The sequence below is a fragment of the Pelophylax lessonae genome, assembly GCF_965119305.1.
Source record: "Pelophylax lessonae genome assembly, chromosome: 3".
In the NCBI taxonomy this organism is placed as follows: domain Eukaryota; kingdom Metazoa; phylum Chordata; class Amphibia; order Anura; family Ranidae; genus Pelophylax; species Pelophylax lessonae.
In genome coordinates, this window is record NC_138770.1 from 494,375,039 (window position 1) to 494,381,755 (window position 6,717).

The window sequence follows — 6,717 nt, forward strand, 5'->3', positions numbered from 1 at the left end:
AGCATGCAGTGCAGTTTTGTCACGATTTTGTGGCAATTTGCGTTTTTTTTAATCTGCCCAAATTGGGCAAAAAAAAAAAAGCATAAAAGAATAAATAAACAAAAATCCCAGCAAAATGGCGTGTGCAAAACCGCAAAATGCACCAATCACAAACTGCATAGATGTGAATCTAGCATGAAAGAAAGAAAACCAGTGTATTTAGAAAGTTACATTTTATACACCGTCTATTATGCTTAATATTGTGACATGTATTGCGCGATTTGTAAAAGTTGCAAAACAATATGACTGTACAGTCCCTGTTTAATCTCATTTACCAAAACATTGTAATATAAGGGCAAATCTATACAATCAAGTTGTCGGGGTTATTGGGGGTTGATTAAAATCATAATAGGTAAAAAGAAAAATGATTTAAAAGCCATGTATATTTCATATTATGCATATAAGAGATTCTGAACAGGATGGCGTCCATCTTGTTTTTAAGGTGAAACAAAGTTCATATATATACTTGTTAAACAAAATGTCTCGTACAAGCTTACAAGAGAGCATAGAATTTCAACAATAGGGTCCTATACTTTCAGCAGACATTTCTATTTTCTTTTGTCATAAATAAGCTTATACATTGACACCTCTATCAGATAACAGAAGTTAAGGGGATGGTAGTGTCAGTCTGTCTATAAGTATTTAACAATAGACAATGGCTCAGTGTTTTTCAGCATACATTTAAAGATGAACCATATAAGTTTTTTTAAAGGTACATCATTATATGTGAGACGATATTAGCCATAATTATGTTATTATATTATGTAAGGCATATACATATATATTTAGGAATATTGTATCACGTTTTAGGTTTATATTCTCATAGTAGTATCTTGCTTAGACTTAAAACTAAAGTGAAATGAATTACTTCATGTTAATGCATGTGGTAGGAGTGTTTATATAAGAATTGCTTTTGGCTAGTTTAATGCTCAAGGTGTCGTAAATATTCCCAAACCTAGACTATATCTGACAGCCCTTTGGCATGGTCAAATAAGTAATTGCTTTTCACTAGCCGACAGGTCAATAGGTCATCAGATAACAAATTGTTTTAATTATGTTAAATACAAAATCTAATGAACGGTACAATACTGCCCTCTGGAGACGAAATACCAGGTGCAGTCTTGAGATAATTTGAGATATTCCAATATAAAAATATTATATTGTGTTAAATAATATAATTATTGAAATGGCATTACTTGCCAAGATGAATAATGGAAATACAGGTGGACATTTATGTATGTACTGGGAGTCTGGAGAAAGTTTTATGTTGTGTTATATGATTAATCTCACATATAGAGAAATCATTTATCTTTATTATCCAGTATGGGGTTAATTATCAAAAGAGGTGTGTCTCTGACCTCATCAGTTTAGGTATAGAATATCCCAACCAATTGGGATAATGTTTCATCCCTCTGGGTTTTACTTATGGTAATTTTTATAGCTCTTTGTTCTTACCATATAAAAGACCAACCCAGATATGAGAGAGGACACATGATCACTTTACACTACTGACAACACACCTCACACTTACACCACACACGCTATTACATTTTTCAATAGACTCATGCAGACATACTCCCTGATCCACATCATTCATCTGAAACTTGGAGGAAACTCCTCCCTCACTGGCATCCATCTTAGGACTCTGGTAACACCATCTTAAGTGTGGTAAATATGCCTTGCTATGTTATTTGATTTTATTCAACAATTGTTTATTCTTTCCTTATATGTTTTATATTGCATATTTAAGGGTAATGAGATTACAATCCCAGCCGTATAAGCCATGGTAGATTTTTTTCTAAAAAGCTGATTTTTGTTTTTATACATTTTTATTAATATCAGATTCATTGCATTATTTGCAATTTTAAGTCTTCCGTTTTGCATGGCTTATTCTCATTCCTTCTGCAGTGGAATGACTTTGGGCCCGGTGATTCGCAGACCATTGTAGTCTGTTTATATAGAACATTAATTTATGGCTTATACTATACCTGGGAAGAAATGGTAATCTTGCTTTAGTTTTACTTTCACTTTAATTTTGTTTCAGTTTCACTTTCATTATTGAGCTAAACATCACATTGCATTGATTATTTGAAGTTAGCATTTTTATGTAGAGTTATTTTTGTGTCACTTCTTGTTTGATCATATATTGTGTTTGCATGTCTTGAGAATAAATATTTTTATATATATTCCACGCTGTAGACTGTACTCACTAAGATTGGTATATGCTTTTAAAAAGAAATTAATCAATTAAAAAGAATTCACGACATTGATTTATGGTAATAGGTGAAGACTCTCCTTTTTCACAGATCTTTGCTTATTAACCATAAATAAATACACTGCTATATTCAGAGCAGTATAAATATTCTGACATAAGTACGAGCGCAAGATATTTATTATTAAATATTCTTACATATAATGGAGGCCCCAGCGAGATAATTATTGATTTCTTACATATGCCAATCATAATATTGATCAGGTGACATAATCAATAACTTAAAAAAAAAAAAAAAAAAAAATTTTTTTTTTTTTTTTTTTTGGAATTTTTTTTTTAAATTGTGAATGTGATAGAAATGCATTAAAAATGTCCACAGCAGGTAATGTTCACGCTGCCAACTCTGGCAAGGTGTGAGTCCCTAGTGGTAATGCCACAACCCCAGTAGATTTGGCACAGATCATAAATGTGTGGAAACACCTCTCGGAGTCTGAAATGGTGGAATATGTAAATGCTGGTTAGAGTCATATATCAAAATCCTCAAAAGTCGGGCCAATAAAGGGCATCTGACATGGGTAGAGGACAACCTGTATGTATGAACTCACCAATAAGCTTATCTAACACCAAAAGACGTCAGGAAGTGTGATCACATACTTTTAGAGTCATGGCCAATCTTACTATGTCTGTGTGAGGAACTGCACCACAAGGCTCAGCAAAAAGGAGTTTAGTAAAGTTTCAATCTCCACTCCAAATAACTGAGAGTATGAGATTAGGAACCTCCTTGAGCAGGTGAAAGTAACCTCTATTGGGACACATCAGTTAGAGAATGTAGCGTGAAACTGCAAAATAAAGTAGAACTGTGGCAGAAGTCTTATCAAGAAAGCTGTAATGAAAGCAATCATGTGAAAGTGAAATGTAAATGATTAATGCAATAATTAGGAAGTTTTGAGCAAGGAAAAATGTTTCTAGCAAAAAGTTGCCGAGTAACCAGCAGTGGAAAATAAATAAATAAATAAATAAATAAAAATGTAACAGTCAAGTCAAGAAACGGAACTCATAAGTAAATACATAGGAGAGTTCCAAAAGGTCATGGTGTCCATGCAAAAGGGTAATGCTTTATTAGTCCTGCTTTAAATATGATGTAATTATTCACAGACCCAGATATGACTCCCAGTCTGTTGGTTATGACCCAGACAAGGGGGGGGGGGAGTCAGGCAAAGAGTCCACTTCCTACCCCAGCCATCTTCTAAAAATAGGAGGGCAGAAATTGGGCAGCCATGCATAAATAGGTATGAGTCATATCAGGTCACTGCAAAAAGACTAGCACCCCTAAAAAGATACCATGCACCTCCAGAATTGAAATAAGTTTTAAAAAGAGTACTGTCCTGATTTTGTCATGAAAAGGTCCTTAAACATTATTGATTACCCTGAGGCCTATGAAAACAACTTTCTGTGTTGTGCCTGCAGGATGTCATTTAAAATGCAGCCCATATAAAACCTCAATGCTGCTAGAGCTGTTATCTACAATTTAAAATGTACACAGCACCAAAGCCCCATTGAATTTTTTTTTTTATTACTGTACTCAAAAGTGCCTAACACCCTTCAATGAAGGTCTGAGTACAACCATCTGAAATTTAAATCCCTGTGCTTTGATGCATTGCCCATGTACATAATAATAATATGTTTGGCAAAGGAGCAAGATATGCCACCTAGGCCCCAAGGGGACACCGGATACCTTAAGGAGGACACCGGACATGCCATTAACAAGGGGGGGGGGGACACCCACAAATAAATAGGGATTTGCCCCATCCTAGGGTTCCCCAAAATCCTTGGGAAAATCAAGTGACATTAAGGCCCAGACCTCACGCCAGAACCGCGTAACTGGTTCTGATGGGGATCTGTCCCATATGTCTGAACCCGAGAGATATAGGCACCGCAGGAGGCGGAGCCAATAATTCAACTCTGTAAAGTTTTCAGCAGAGTAGAAGCCAAGTTGGATCGGCTGATCACTTGGTTCACTTTGGGCACTGCAGCCCAGAATTAAAATAAATTCCTTTTCAGGAACAAATCCTATGGCCAGCCAAGGGCCACAAAATCCTTAAATGCCCAAGTGGTAAGGAATCAGAAGGGATACACTGAATAGAGGCATAGGATACAGAGGTTCTAACACCTTTTTATCCCAGGTCACAGCATTGAGGATCCTGAAATCCCTGTCAGGGGGGATCTTGGTTGTGAGATACTAACTACCCTCCTATTTTTCAGTGGTCACTTCATCCCTCTGACTCAAACAGGTCGCTTAAAGCGGGCACATTTTGAAAAATCGCCAATGACGGTGATACCAAGGAGGATCAAACCCTAATGACGTAATGCAGTCAAGAGGTTAAAGGTTGTATACGGTAACCAAGAAGGAATCCTCAATGCCAGGTAGTTTGTTGCCTACAATAAATTGCATTGATGCCCCAAAGGGGGAGATATTATATTTTTTCCCTAAGTAGTAGGTAAACTTTAAACAAAGATATTGTATTATTGTATTATTGTATCATTGTACAATGTGTAGTATCCATGGCGATAAATACAGTCCCATGTTAATAAGCCCCAGAAGTCAGTCGCCCTAGGAAAGGTCGCATATATAGTCTCACCTTCCCTGGTGTCATAAAAGGACTGATCACACGGTGGATTAAAGGAGAACTCTGAGAAAGCTTAGGGTACCAACATCGCATTGAAATGTCAATTGATAAGAATGTATATTCATACTGTATGTTTCATCCAATAGGAAGAGATTAACCTTCCATGGCAGGTCGTTGATTGGTACAGACGATGATGTTTGCCAAAGACACAACAATCGGATGGGTCATCTCTCCTTAAAGCCCAGCTCTGGATGGAACACCTCATTGAATTGGATCCCTCTTCAGGAATCAAGCTGCGAGACGCTCCAGATTCTTGTTGACGGAGAGGAAGATTTGTTTCAACAGATCTTTGTGCATTTGATCCGAGGAAATCCATTGAGAGGAATCGCACTACCTCCTGTTTTCAGTTGAAGGAGATGTGAGAATGGTGCATTGCACATGTGAGAAAACCTCAGTCGAGGTGTATGACACTCTAGACCATGCTGAAACCATTCATTATCCAACCAACATCCTAGGTTGAATGTCCAAACCGATTTCTCTGATTCCTGATTGCCAACATTGTTTTACTGCGCTTTGAATGGTAGTTGCCAATGCCATTGCAGCAGTTAATTTCTGTCTCCATCAAGACTTTGCAAGCTGGAGATGCAGATTTCAAGGAACATTTGTGTTTCTTTACCAGGAGATCAGAATTCAAAGAGACTAAATAGGAACAGTTTGTGACATAGCTAACACCAGCAAAGTCGCTACGAACTGACATTTTGAACTGATTTTTTTTCTCATTTATTTTTTACCGCTTTACTTAAGAGTTATGAACAATTCCCAATATGAACTATTCTCTTAAAAAAAAAAAAAGAGAACAAGACATTTTTTTTTCTTTTACTACTCCTTAAAAAGCTTTCTTTCCAGATAGGCCTAAGTTGCTCACTTGTCTACTGGGAAGAAAGGGGGGGGATATGTCGGGGTTATTGGGGGTTGATTAAAATCATAATAGGTAAAAAGAAAAATGATTTAAAAGCCATGTATATTTCATATTATGCATATAAGAGATTCTGAACAGGATGGCGTCCATCTTGTTTTTAAGGTGAAACAAAGTTCATATATATACTTGTTAAACAAAATGTCTTGTACAAGCTTACAAGAGAGCATAGAATTTCAACAATAGGGTCCTATACTTTCAGCAGACATTTCTATTTTCTTTTGTCATAAATAAGCTTATACATTGACACCTCTATCAGATAACAGAAGTTAAGGGGATGGTAGTGTCAGTCTGTCTATAAGTATTTAACAATAGACAATGGCTCAGTGTTTTTCAGCATACATTTAAAGATGAACCATATAAGTTTTTTTAAAGGTACATCATTATATGTGAGACGATATTAGCCATAATTATGTTATTATATTATGTAAGGCATATACATATATATTTAGGAATATTGTATCACGTTTTAGGTTTATATTCTCATAGTAGTATCTTGCTTAGACTTAAAACTAAAGTGAAATGAATTACTTCATGTTAATGCATGTGGTAGGAGTGTTTATATAAGAATTGCTTTTGGCTAGTTTAATGCTCAAGGTGTCGTAAATATTCCCAAACCTAGACTATATCTGACAGCCCTTTGGCATGGTCAAATAAGTAATTGCTTTTCACTAGCCGACAGGTCAATAGGTCATCAGATAACAAATTGTTTTAATTATGTTAAATACAAAATCTAATGAACGGTACAATACTGCCCTCTGGAGACGAAATACCAGGTGCAGTCTTGAGATAATTTGAGATATTCCAATATAAAAATATTATATTGTGTTAAATAATATAATTATTGAAATGGCATTACTTGC